The following is a 14305-nucleotide window of genomic DNA, read 5'->3' on the forward strand; positions in this document are numbered from 1 at the left end:
AGTTTATGTCATTGCCTTGTAGAGTTTGCCTCTTAGATTCCCTTTTCTTTTTGTGCCTGGTTTCTTAGTGGCGTCTCTGTCATCTCTGTCTTTAGCTATTGCATGTATTCATTCTTCTTTCATTTTTATTTTTAGGGGTGTTCAAAAAGCAAACAATCTCTTCAATTTTGTTTTTCTTTCAAAAAACGTTTTAAAACATTTTTTATTATTGAGCATTAATCTTTTTATTTATGATTACTTTTATATTTGCAAGGTAGGTCACCTTGGACTGCATCCTGAGCTCTATTGCTCTTAGAACATATTATTGCATTCGCTCCTGTGTTTTCTGGTCACTACAGAAAGAAAATATTCTTTCCTTTATATTTGAAGTTCATTCTGATTGCCTATAGAACTTATTGTTCAGATTTGAATTGGTAAATTTAAACACTGTTTGTCTTAGAGTTTGTAGCTTGTTTTTTTTTTTTTTCTCTTTTCTAGAGGTCATCTGTGAATTCTTTTAGTTGATTTTTCATTTTGTATTTTCAGAATTTTTGAGTAATTCTCTTCTATTGTTTCCTGCATTATGTGGTTTAGGATTTTTTTTTTAATACTGATGGTTTTCTGGGAGATCTATGATCCTTAGTTTGTCTTTTTATATCTTTTCTTTGAGATCAATATGTCTTGCTTCCCATGAGCACATTTTCTTTTAATGTTATTGTTTGGGGCTTCTTTTCTTTTATATTATCCTTTACTTATGTACATTTGGTTTTGTTTTGTCTTTTTGTGAAACTTGAAATTACAAATTCTAGTTTTTCTATTCTGTCCATGTTATTTTTTTGTGCAGGCCATAAATTCTGTTGTCATATTTCTCATTTCTCTTTTGAACTAACTACTCAGGAATAATGGGTTGTGGATTTATATTCTCACATTCTACAGAATTCTCTGCCTCATCCAGTATTAGATCATTTTCCTTTATTCATAGAGCAGCTATATGGCACAGTATATAGAATTTGGGCCTGGAATCAGGAAGACCTGAGTTCAAACACAACCTCAGACACTTATTAACTGTGTGTCCTTGGGCAAAATAATTTGATCCTGTTTGATTAAATTTTCTCATCTGTAAAAAATGAGTTGGAAAAGAAAATGGTAAGCCACTCCATTATCTTTACTAAGAAAATCCTCAAAGGAGTCATGAAGAATTGAATACAACTAAACAATAGCAATAATTTACTTATAGATGGTTGAACTCTTTTAATCAATCTGAAGCCTGTATTCACTTCAATTGTTAAAGTTTTCTGTGTTGGGTTTGTTTGTTATTATGTTCATGTTCTCTGAGTTTTCTTTTTCCTGAAATCTTAGGTAATTTGTGTCTTTCCCTTCCTGTCCTCTTTGTCTGACTTCATCTCCTGTGATTGCTATTAGCTTAGGAGCTGAATCTCAAAGTGTATCAGCCTCTTTAATTCATAGTTCACCAGCCTGGGCTTCTGCTCCAAGTAACTTTTGGGTGATTTGAACTGGACCAGCTGGATGCTGAGCTCTTTTCTCTCAGGTTTAGTAGTGTTACAAAAACATCTCTCCCTAATATGTCTGTTTCCTTCTATCCCCTGCCACAGTGTTCGGTTCCATTCCCTATATTCCTCAGAAAAAATGCTAGTAGTCTGGTTCCAGTAAATGAAAGAGTTACCATGCCATTGTCAGGGTTTTATTTGCCCTGGTCCCTAGAGTTCAGAACTTTGCAGAATTGGTGCTATGAGGTAGTAGCTTCTAGAAAGTTATTTCTCATTCTAGTACTGGGATTATGTTAGCTGTTTGTCTCATTTTGAGCATGACGTCTCCACAACATTGTAGAGAAGACTGGTGACCTGGGTATGAGTAGATGGTTTTGTCATAAACCTGTGTTGGGTATTTGGAGCTGTTAGTGAGTATAGCAGATAGTGGGACGTAGAGGAGTGAGCTCAGGATTGGTGAATATCAGCGTCAGCATTATTTTTATATCTTCTTTTGGATCCTGGGTATCCTAGACTATGGAGACAGCTAAAGTTGTTTTATTTTGGATGCATATTTTCTGTTTCAGAGAAGTTTGAGAGGTCATGGGGATCAGAGAAAATATCTAGTCCCTCTTCTCCAGTGATGGATTTTTTTTCCTGTTTGGTCGTAAAATAGACAGAAATACAAAGTGGCCTTCTGCCCTAAGGATGATAAAACAGGGAATGCAAAGAATCATATGGGTCTTTGGCCATCTAAAAACATGAATTTAAATGTATTTGTTGATAGTTGATCTGTGATTTTTGTTCACTGACCAGCAAGTTGGTACTCTACTGAAAGAAATGAAAATATACCCATATCGACAGTCTAGTTCAGCTTCTTTTATCTTGCAGATAGGAGACTGACATCCAGAAATCTTGTGACTTGTCCAAGGTCACAAACAAATTAATGGAAGAGCTAGGAAAGGCACCATGACCTTCACTGGAATAACCTTGGCATTTATGTAGACTTTTAAAGTTATAAACTGCTTTATGTAACTTATGTCTTATGATCCTCCTGTCTTTGCATTTTATCCTCATTTTACTCATGAGGAAAATGATGCTTAATTGACTTACCTGTCATCACACAACTAGCCATAAGGGTGGGGCTCTCCTGACTGCAAATCCAGAACCCATTCAACTCTTTATCTCCATTTGTTAGTGCTGCCTTTTCTTATACTTTTCCCAATAAACATCAGAAAATAACTGAGCAAATGAAAACTTAATAAAAACAACCACGGCTTGGTACCTAACCTCTCTATTTAGTCCCCACTCTATTTAGCCCTCCCCACCCCCCATCAGGCAATTTATGACTTATCAAGGCCTCTTGAAGATTGGTTGGGTTTTTTTTTTTTCTTTTCTGGAGTTTTTCCAAATTAGCCTAGCAGGCTTGCCTCAGTTGGCAGATAGTTTTGGAGAATGGAGATGAAACTCTCAGCTCTTGATGTACAATTTATTAATCAGTATCATTAAAAAAAAAAGGTTTGGCAGAAATATAGGTTGAAATTCTTATTTAAAATGAAGTCTGGAGAATTATTGGGAGGTTTCTTTTATGCAGCTTATGTTAGATCGCCCCAAAGCAGGTGTAATTTAAAGTTGATATAATTCATATGACATATCACTTGCAGCTCCTCTTCCCTACCTCTGTGGAGATAAGTAATCATCATAACTAGCGACACTTTCAAGTGAGATTAGTTTAATTCTTCTCAATAAGCAATATAATCTCTTTCACACTACAAGTTGGGAATTTATCCCCAGAAAAGAACATTGTAGTATCATAAAGTCATTCTGCCTTGAAGATTGGTTGAAGAGACATGAAAAGAGTGCAATAACAGAGATGAATTTCACTATTTTTTCTTATAATAACAGAGATGAATTTCACCAAATTTGCCTTATTTTAACATACACACACACATATATATATATATGTGTGTGTGTATATAGATAGATATATCCATACATATTGCACAGGCCTCAAAAGAGAACCCTACAATGAATGATGTATAATAATATTGATAAAGTTTAAGAGAAAAAAGTTTAAATTACATTTAAATGATATGAAGGCTATGGCAGAAAATCAAGGCCTATTTTATAGAACTTTGAAGTTTTATGATAATTTCAGTAAGACATCATAACATAGCCCACCAAAATTCCTGAAGTCCATCACACTTCATTTTGTGCTTAACCCCTGCTATCTTCCTGGCAGGATTCAACTTCCCTTTATTTACATCTATTCCTTTAGCATTAACTTCTTCAAATAATGTTTTGCAGGTATTTTTTTATGGAATTAAAATGTAAATCTATAACCAAGTCTTAATTCATCATGAATCTGAATATCCCCCCCCAAAAAAAAAACAAAAACAAATTTTTGTTTCCATAATGGAATTTTGTTTGTTATCTTTCAGAATTATGATTTAATCATGTATCAACATGCTAACTCTTCCTCAAATGGGTGCTAAGTGGGTGAAAAGAGCTGAAAAGAGCTCCAAGAACAGGTGAAATCAATACAATCCTACTTCATTGTAGAAATTCATTGGCTGAATGAATGGAAAAAAAAAAAAAAAAAAACATTTATTAAGCTCTTACTATGTGCCATGCTGTGCTAAGCACTAAGACTATGCCTAAGACAGTCCTTACTTTAAAGAAGCTCCTATTCTAGTTAAAGAAGACAGCAAATGAAAAACAGTTCAGATACAGGGCAGATGGACTAGCCAGGAATAAATTATAAAGGCTCATTGGTGCTGCAGCAGTAACTGTGTATGACAAAGCCAAAGACTCCTTAGGTTTTATCAGGAGATCAGATAAGAGTCTTAGGAATCCGTCATAGTCTTTAAAAGGTAAGAGGACACAAAAACACCCAAACTACTTTTAGACATTTTCAGATAATTTTGTCCCCTCCATTCTATTCATTGACTTGGCAACAAAATTCAACATAAATCACATGAATCAATCTATTTAGCTTTCACTGATTTGTTTTATCATTCTCATTACCATCAGAAAGTATTTATTAAATGGTTTCATTATGCCTGAGTAGGACTATATGTAAAACTTGGGGAGGGGGAAGTGGGAGTTCTGAAAATAAAACTATTTCATCTTCAAAGGACTTTCCAAGGATTAGTGAATTATATGTAGTAAACAGGTATTATCTTTCTTTGTTTAAAGTTGATACACTTGAGGTGAGAACATTAATGATTGACTCAGAAGCTTAGGAGCAGAGAGGGTAGAGTTTGGAGGTCAGGGGATGACTGGCAGCTCATCCTTGGCTATGAGTAAGGGCTGAAAACTGTACCCCACTTACTTTCCTGATTGAAATGGAAAGAGCAAACATAAGTTAGCCAAAAAATGCAGATGATGTTTTTATATTGTTTCTTCAAATAAGGGGAAAAACATTTTTAATGGAATGCTAGAAAAACCATTGTTTAGACTTAAACCCGTCATGAGCATGGGGAACACAAGGACATTGATCTGTTGTGACTCTGGTGCATAGGCTTGAGTAGCTGCTGTGAGTGAAGGACAAGAGGCATGCATCTTCTTAAAATTCATAATTTAGACTAACTTTTAAATTTCCATAAAGGAGATTTTATCAATATTTAAACAATATTGTCTATTAATAGACAACCCAAACCTATCAACTTTTTGTTTCTAAATTGAACTGGAAAATCCTCTTTCCTTATTACCTTCTTATCTTCCTACCCTTAAAAAAAAACCATATCAAGATATTAATTATAGTTTAAATCATTCTGATAATCCCTTACAACCTTTTGCTGTCATAATATGTCATGCTGAAAGAATTTATCCCAAGACCTCATTGACATCTGGTAGCTCTCTAAATGATGTTTCTGCTATTTTAGCATTAATTTTAATTTCATGACTTATCTCCCATATTGAGAGGAAGCCTGGTACATAGAAGTCTGACCTTTGAGTCAGGATTACCTGAATTCAGGTGCTGCCCTTTGACACATAAGTAGCTATGCCAGCATGATGACAAACTTAGTTTTTTTGACTGCCCCCTAACAACTAAGATTACTAGTTACCAAGAAGCTGCAGACCTACATAGCTGGAGGGGTATTTCTACACCAGAATTTCCTGTCACTGATGTAATCACAAATTTGGACCCCTAGAACCTCTCCTATTATCTTTTACAAGGCTGAGCCTGTGTTTTGTTCATCTTTGTGTTCCTCTCAGAATATCTAATATTGTGTTTTGCACATGCTATCGTACATGTTTAATGAATGAACGAAAGAATTAATTTGAAACACATCAATTTCTTACACATTTTGGAGCTAAAGTCTTCCATGTCATTAGGCAGCCATTCAGACTTTGCACAAACTTTTAAAAATGAGAACTGTACTCTGAAGGCTAATCTCATCTTTAATTTGCATATTTGATTTTTTTCCACAAGTAAGTCTTCATTTTTATAACTGGAGTCTTAATGGAGTATGCATACCTTGATGTTTATTTAATTTACTAATAGTCATTGCCTTAGGGTTTAAAAACTATTTTCAGATGTTTTAGGTTGTCACTAAAAGTTACCCCAAAAGGACTTGATGTAGATCAGTTGTCTGATAGCTGGTATGCTAGTGATGAACATGCTTGTTTGAGGTTATAAGATACATATTTGAAAAAGGCCAGGGATTTCCCCAGAGCCACCAAACAAACACTTGAAGTGGCATTTTCATTCTGACGTCTTGTCTTGATTGTTTTTGTTTTTATTATACCACAGAATATTGGAGCACAATGAAAGAGTTTATTCCCAGGCCTCAGGAGAAATTCAGCTGTATCCAGTAAGGAGGAGAGCAAGGATAGAAAAGAGCTCCACGAATGAAAAATACATGATTTTAGGTAAGTCTTCTGAACACAAAGACAATACATATTGGCTTTTAATTTCATTAACTATCATTTATTTTGTGTCCCAGAACATCTTATTAGAGTGTGTAGCTATTTCTGTCCAACACAAGCAGTAGGATATTGGAAGATTTGTTTTCTTAATGAAAAATCCAAGTAATACAACCCAGTACATGGTGTCTTTATTTCAGAAATTAACAAAATGATACTATCTGAATAAATGTTTTTTGTTGGTAGGAAGAATCATATCCAGCTGCCATTTTATGTGAGAATACCAGAATTAACAAAACAAAAAGTAGGCTCTAGTTCAAATTCTACCTCTGATACTTATCATGTGTTGGACTTTGGCGCAATCCTCTCACCTCATATTGGTCATTTAGTTTTCTCAGGTTTCAGATAGATAAGACTGAGTGAATTGGACTTCAAGGCCTCTGAAGCCCCTCCCTACTCTAGGTCTATGATCTTATCACTAAGGGAGATTCCTTTCTTTGGACTGGAATGTCTGAGAATGAGTCAGTTAGTCAGTCTATTGGCAAGCATATGTTAAATATTAGCTATGTGCCAGGCACTTTGCTGTGGATATGAAGACCAAAAATAATGGGATAGTTTCTCCTCTCCTGGAGCTTACATTTTATATTACGTGGAGCTTATAGGAGAGATGTAACAAGTTTAGAGTGAGATATAAGCAAAATAAAGACAAGTGTCATCTGAAGGAATCAGGAAGGGCATACTGAATGAAATAGTACTTGAGTTAAGATTTGAAAAGAAATGGAAGCTTCAAGAAGTTGAAATGAGAGGAAGGAAAGAGGTAGGAGAGAGAGAAAGACACACAGAAACACAGAGATAAAATAGACAGAGAGAGACAGAAATTACAGGCATAGAGGAAAGTCTTTGCCAAGACATGAAAGATTAATTATCTTAGGCAACAAGGTAGTGCAATGGATAAAGTGAGGGAGCCTAAATTCAAATCTGACCACAGATTCATATTAACTCTGTGACTCAGGACAAGTCATTTGTCCTCTGTCTGGCTCAGTTTCTGCATCTGTAAAATGAAGATATTACCTACTTTCCATATCATTTGATTTGTGAAGATCAGATGAAATATATTTGTAAAGTGTCTGACAGGTAATTTACATTTAATGAATACTTTCTTCCTTCTTTCTTATATGAAAATAGTCAGAAGGCTTGACTGGAGCTAGCCCCATGAATTTTAGTAAAAGACCTATGTCAGAGGACCTGCAATTAAATCTAACTTTTCTACTGACTGGCTGTGTGACCTTGACCATGTCAGGTGCTTTCTAAGGATTCTTCCAGCTTTAGATCTGATAATCTTTTGTGGCAATTCAACATGAAATGAATGGGAAGGTACCTCTTATTCAGAGCATCCAATGTTCTTTATTCCTTGGGTGGCAATTTTAGCTAGTTAGAAGTAGTCAGAAGTTTTAGGAAGGAAGTAAACTACCCCTGAAACTAGCTATAGCAATAATCATTAAAACCATAATAGCTAACAAGAAAACTAAATGTATCACCCTATGTGCCCTTAGAACTGCCTCCCTCTCACGATGAATACAAGTAGTAAAAAGAATGAAATAATTTTTTTTCAATCATTGTTCACATAATGAGAAAGGATTATTTGCAAAGTGGTTAAGTTTTCCAGTTTAAAATTGTGGAATTCTTTGCTACTACAGATACTAATGACCCAGTTCTTTACTAAGTGAGAAATTGCATTTTCTAAGAGTAGTAATATACCCCCACTTAGGAGATAGCGAGATAGTTATAGAATGAGCTGATTAGAAATGACAAAGAGGCTTCATTTGGGCTTTTGCTATTTCCTTTTCTATAGGAAATCTATAGTTTCCCTGCTGCTTTTCATGGTCTAGATAGCTTACCTGCCACCCTTTCCCCCTGTGAAATCTGTAATTGCTGTTTATATTTAGTGGCATTTATTTTTCTCCTTATTTCTAAACATCCTCTTTCTGAAGTTGAACTGAGAGCAACACTTTGAATGATGCTTGGATGTCACTCTGGTTAGCAGCTGGCTGCCTGCCTCTGAATGTGGTGCCTTATTTGGGTTTCATAACTGCATTTTTTCTCTTACAAATGTTAAATTATGAAGTGCAGGAAACCACATGAATGCAACATTAAGACAGAAAATTCAAACCCAATTAGGTCAGAAAATGCTAGTGTTAAAATTCTCCTGGTAACAATATCTTCCCTGAAATCAATGTGAAAAGCACATTTTACCTGTGGGCTGCTGCAGTTCCATGAGTTGTATGTGTCATAATATCCTCATCTCCATTTATGCTGCATCTGCACATGTTTTCTATATCATACTGAATCATAAGTTTTGGTCATGCTCCATTGTGTGCTGCCCTCCCTTTCCTGCTGGGGATCCAAATTCTACCCATCCATCAAGACCTAGCTCAAGTTCATGGAATCTTGGCTGATTCTTCTAGTTCTCATTAATCTCCCTTTCCTTTGAACTGTTATAACCCACAGCCTATACCACATAATTTAGCACTTAATCATATACCTCTATATATCTTCATCTATCCTTTGCTCCTTCCCTCCACTCTCAGAGAATGACATAGTTTTCCTCCTTGCCACATTCCACATATCCTTGCTCTCATCCTATGTTTTATGAGATCTTGTTCCATCTCTCTTTCTGTCTCTCTCTTTCTCTGTGTCTGTATCTCTCTCTGTATCTGTGTGTTTCTGTCTCTCTGTCTCTCTCACTGTGTCAGTATCTCTATCTCTATCTCTCTGTCCTTGTCTCTGTCTCCTTCTGTCTCTGTCTCTCAGTGTCTGTCTTTGTTTCTTTCTCTCTGTGTCTCTGTTTCTTTATCTCTGTCTTTGTTTGTCTGTCTTTGTATCAGTCTGTTTCTCTTCTCTCTTTTTTAAAACTAGTTCCTTTTGTCTACTATTTGTCCATATCTCCTCAGTTTTTCCTTATCCATAAAACAAGAAGAGTAATATCAGTTCCATTAAGTGCTCTTCTAGCTCTAAATCTTTGATCCTATCATTCTGTATGAAAACCAAATGCAAGAAAAATCTAAACCTTCCCTTCATCGTTCTGTTCCCTCAAACTTTATTTTATATGTCCTAACTATTCACTATTAAACTTTAAAAAAGAATAGTCTTTACTTAATTGCCTTATCATCTACTCATTTTAAAAACATGTAAATTAAGTTCCTTGGTCCTTCTCTGTTGAAATTGTTTTCTCCAATACTAGTCCATAGTACTTTAAGTGGAAGAATAGTTATTGATCTGTATTATTCAAGAGAATATCCTTTATCTATGAAATCACAATTCTGGGTTGTGGTCTCCTCTGACATCTTAAATGCCAAATTTAGTAGATTTTTGTTAGTCCTTATTTGGGGGATATTTTTACAGCAATTGACAAGTGTTGACCACCGATTCATTGATCCTCTCTTTTTGGCTTCTCTCTTTGTCTCTTCCTGGTTCACTTTCTATCTCCCTGACTGTTCCTCCTAAATATTGTTCATTTCCCTCCTTCAGTTCTTTAAATGTGGAGATCTCTCTAGGACTTTCCCTATTCCTTCTTTGCCTCTTTATACTCTTTTGAACTGAGGACACCATTTCCATGACTTTAATTATAATCTCTCTGAAGATATCTGCCAAATATTATCACCAGTTTCAATTTCTCCTTTGATTAGTACTTTTATATTTCTAACAGTCTGCTATGTATTTTTATCTGTATATCTTGATGGCACCTCAAATTCAACTTGTCCCAAACTCAATGTATCATCTTCCCACTTCCTTCCTAACTTTTCTATTTGTTTTGATGGCATTAATATCCTCTGAGTCACCCAAGCTTGAGTATTCATCTTTGTTTGTTTTCTTCTCACTTACCACATGCAACCATTTGCTAAGTTCTGTTCCACATCTATCAGAACCAATCCTTATCTCTACTCAGAATGCTAATTTAATTTGTCTCCCACTCAGATGCCAGTGATTTTCCTTAAGCATTTATGACCATATAACCCCCTCCTTCTGCCGACTCAATAAACTTCAACAGCTCTCTTACCTTTAGGATCAAATATAAAATCCTATTTGGCATTCAAACTCCTTTCCAATCTGTCCCTTCCTACCTCTTTATTCTTCTTATATTTTATTTCCCTAAATGTATTTCTATAATATAGTTATACTGACCAGAATAGCCTCCTTGATTTAAAAGTCCAACTGTGTCATTTTTATCCTCATTATCTTTCACTAATTACTTGTTGCCTATAGGTCAAAATAAAAATTCCTTAGCCTGACTTTTACAGACTTCACCATTGGGTTCCAGTCTCATATCCCATTCCCCATTATGCATTCCGCATTCCAGCCAAAGTAGTGTACCAGCTATACCACATTCTTAGGACATTCTCTATACCATTTTGAAACCTTTTTCTTTAAGGTCTAGCTCCTGTGCATCCTCACTTCATCATTCTGCTGAGTGAGTGATCTCTATTGCCCTTACCCATTTCTACTCTGCAGTGTTTTATTTATGTACTTGTCTGATCCATGTGATTCCTAGTTACAGACATTTTAGTGACATTTATAATCCTCAAGAACACTGCCCATCTCTTTTAGAACTTCTCCAATATTTTCTCCATCTACTTCTGACCTTCTAACAGTGATAGCACCTTATGAAGAGAGCTGGTGCAGTACCAGGAATCAGCCTGCCATTTCTAGAACCATAGGATGAATCAGAAATGAATATAATAGGATTCCTAGTTCTAAGGAACCATAGGATTCACTTTGGGCAATTTCTCCTTTTACAAGTAAGAAAAGTAAAATCCAGAGAATGTAAATAATTCACACAAGATTATTTAGGTAGTATGGAACAGATCTGAACTTGGACCTTGTTCTTTGGATTACTCACATAGCTGCTCTTTCAATGCTACCATCTGGCATCTCTAAAGATTTGGAAGATCCTAACTTATGGTATCATAGATTAAGAACCAAAGGGACCTTAAATGTCATTGAGTCCAATCTTCATTATGAATGAGAAGAGGTAAAGATAGTGACTTGTCCAAAGTCACTCAACTTTTAAGTATCTGAGATTTTACCTAGGAATTGAAGCTAGATATTTCTGACTCAAAGGCTAAAATTATCCAGTATTCCATGACACTATATAAAGGGCTAGCAAGTCAGCCAAGGTGAAGCAGCAAAGCCTCGTGAGGGATTGTAAGGAAGCATCATGTGCCAGGAAAATCAATGTCACCATTACTTTGACTGCTAATTTCCAACAGACCCTGATGTCCAATATTGGGAAGCAAGATATCTGGGACTAGTTGTGTCCCTCAGAGTACTGGTTTATTGCCAGACCAGACCCTGTAGGCATCATAAAGGAAACAATCTCTATGGAGAAAGTGGTGCACTTTTCCTGCCACCACCAGTATTATCTTCTGATCTGCTTCCCCCAGTTGGCTCCATTATCCCAGGAAATAATACCTGTGGACATATATCCTGCCTTCTCTTTCTGTGGGTGCATGCCGCCATAGCTTCTGGAAAAACAAAAGTTTCTGCCAGAGTCTTTGACATTGTCAATTGGTTCAACATCAGAAAAATAAATTATTTCCTCAATAAAGGGCTTACTTTGTACTCAGTAGATAGCAGCTTTGTTGCTGTATTCTGAAGACCAAGGGCTTTTTCTGTCCAACATAGAACTGAAACTTTCTCTGTGTGTTGTCTCCCTCATTAGGATGTGAGCTTCTTGCATGTGGGCACTAACTTGCTTTTCTTTTTGTTTCCTCAACACTTAACAGAGTGCCTTTGCTCATAATAAGCACTTAATATATGCTTTTTTATTAATTAATTCATTCATTAATACTATAAGACAGTTTTTAATTTGGGAGCCCTAGCCTTCTCTGCTTCTCTTAGCATTTTAATTTGTCAATTTCAAATGTGAGAGATTTGGAGTTGTTAATTCATTGCCACGAATATTCTCACTATTCAAAAACATAGGGCATAGAAATGGGAACAAATTAGAAAATTCAGGTTGACTTGGACAACTAGACCTTGAGATTTAAAATAATGAAGGGTAGAGGAGTCAGTGAAACCTGAGTTTTGCATATTTATAAAATGGGGACTATAATAGTATACTTCTCAGGGCTGTTATGAAGCTCAAATAAGATAAAAATTTTAAATGTAAATTTATCACAGTGCCTGATACACATGAAATATCATATAAATGATATGAATTGTGATTTCTTTTTACTTTATTCTTTTCTTCCTTTTTCCATTCTTCTAGTAGGGTCAAGAGCCTGTGTTTGGAGTCACTAATTTTTTTTTCCACTGCATAATTTTTGTTCTCCCAGATTATCTTTTCTTCATTTCTGATGAGGATCTTAGAACCAGGAGGAATACTAGTCAGTCAGGAACTAATAGAGTTCTAGACTATTTTGCATGACAGAGAAAGAAACAGCACTTGTACATTTGGTGAATTATTAATTACTAAGATAACCACTGGTGTGACTGAATTCATCATTTATTCTATAGTTTGGCATCAAATTTTGACTCTTGTATAAATACATTGTTACTTGAAGGAACTGAATTAATTATTAGTTTAAATGGGGGATTTTTTTTATTATTATATCTTTTCATTTACAAAACATATACATGTTTTTATCTGACCAAATTTTCTCCTCCTTCTCCCCATGTCCTCCTCTAGATGGCAGGTAGTCCAATACATGTTCAATATATTAAATTATATGTTATGTTCAATATATTAAATTATATGTTAAATCCAATATATGTATACATATCTATACAGCTGCTGTACAAGAAAAATCAGATCTAGAAAGAAAAAAAAAACCTGAGAAGGAAAACAAAAATTCAAGCTAACAAGAACAGAAAGAGTGAATATGCTATGTTGTTGTCCACATTCAGTTCCCATAGTCCTCTCTCTGAGTATAGATGGCTCTCTTCATTACTGGATAATTGGAACTGATTTGAATCTAGATGAAAGATTTTTTAAAAATGAACTCATTTTCTCCATATAGGGGATAAAGTTACTCCCACCTTATTCTAAGCTTAAACCTAATCCAGTATGACTTAGATGGAAGATAACCCAAGTTAAATCGGAAGTAGGGGATTTTTCCCCCATTTTTTCCCTAAGTTAATAGCGGGGGAAAGATGTTTTTGAAATGAACTCAAGTGGTTCCCAAAGCAACTGGTATTAAGTGGAAATGAGGCTTTTATAAAATGTGTGCTTCCTAGTGACCTGTTTTTGGTTCCTCCAGTGTGGATTCTTTCAAAGGAAGGGAGAAATGTTTCTTTTGTGAATTGGAAGGAGAGCAAGTGCTCTTTTAGCCCCATTATAGAATTGTTCATTTGTTTACATAAGTGTGTAAGCCTTTGTTAAATGGTTTCTGGGTAAAGGGACAATAGGGACATGCTTGTGCAGCTGAAAGAATGTATGGATATAATAAAGCCATAATTTCTGTCAGACACCAGTAGTTTCAGTTCCTAATTTGCAGGACCTGCTTAGCACTATGTAATTGTTCATTGAATATCTTCGTTATTAGTAGCCATAGATTCTTTAAAAACAACCAATAAACTGATGCTGAAAATAGATTTACATAGTGTTGGAGACCCCACAAAACTTGTTTTTGACATAATACATTCTTGAAAACAAAAAAATAAGAAGAAAGAAAATGTCCATGGAGCTCTTTAAGCTGTAAGTATAGCTTTTTGAAGATTATCAATATGAATGGAGTTTAGTCCACAGTGCAATTCATTCTCCTCCTCCCCCGCTATCTCTCTCCCTACTCTCTACCTTTTCCTGTCACTAAAAAGCTGTTCAGAGGCATTCCTATTTAAAGTGACTTTCATTTATTCCAAATACCCAGACCGATGCTTCAGAGACTCATTTCCTAAAGTATTACAAAATATGTCTTCAGCTGACTCTCGCATGTAATAGACCTTTATTGTTTATTAAATGTTTTAAT

General features: G+C 35.3%; 1 protein-coding gene across 3 annotated transcripts in view; it reads left to right on the forward strand.

Annotated features, from left to right (window-relative positions):
• Positions 1–14305, forward strand: part of ATXN1 (ataxin 1) — a 654648-nt gene that overhangs the window by 118055 nt on the left and 522288 nt on the right. For all 3 annotated transcript variants that reach the window (XM_051970650.1, XM_051970648.1, XM_051970649.1), the window contains exon 4: positions 6226–6344. The gene's annotated coding sequence lies outside the window, so the exon portion shown is untranslated. The remainder of the gene's footprint in view (positions 1–6225; positions 6345–14305) is intronic.

The sequence above is a fragment of the Antechinus flavipes genome, chromosome 1 (genome assembly GCF_016432865.1).
Source record: "Antechinus flavipes isolate AdamAnt ecotype Samford, QLD, Australia chromosome 1, AdamAnt_v2, whole genome shotgun sequence".
Classification (NCBI taxonomy): Eukaryota; Metazoa; Chordata; class Mammalia; order Dasyuromorphia; family Dasyuridae; genus Antechinus; species Antechinus flavipes.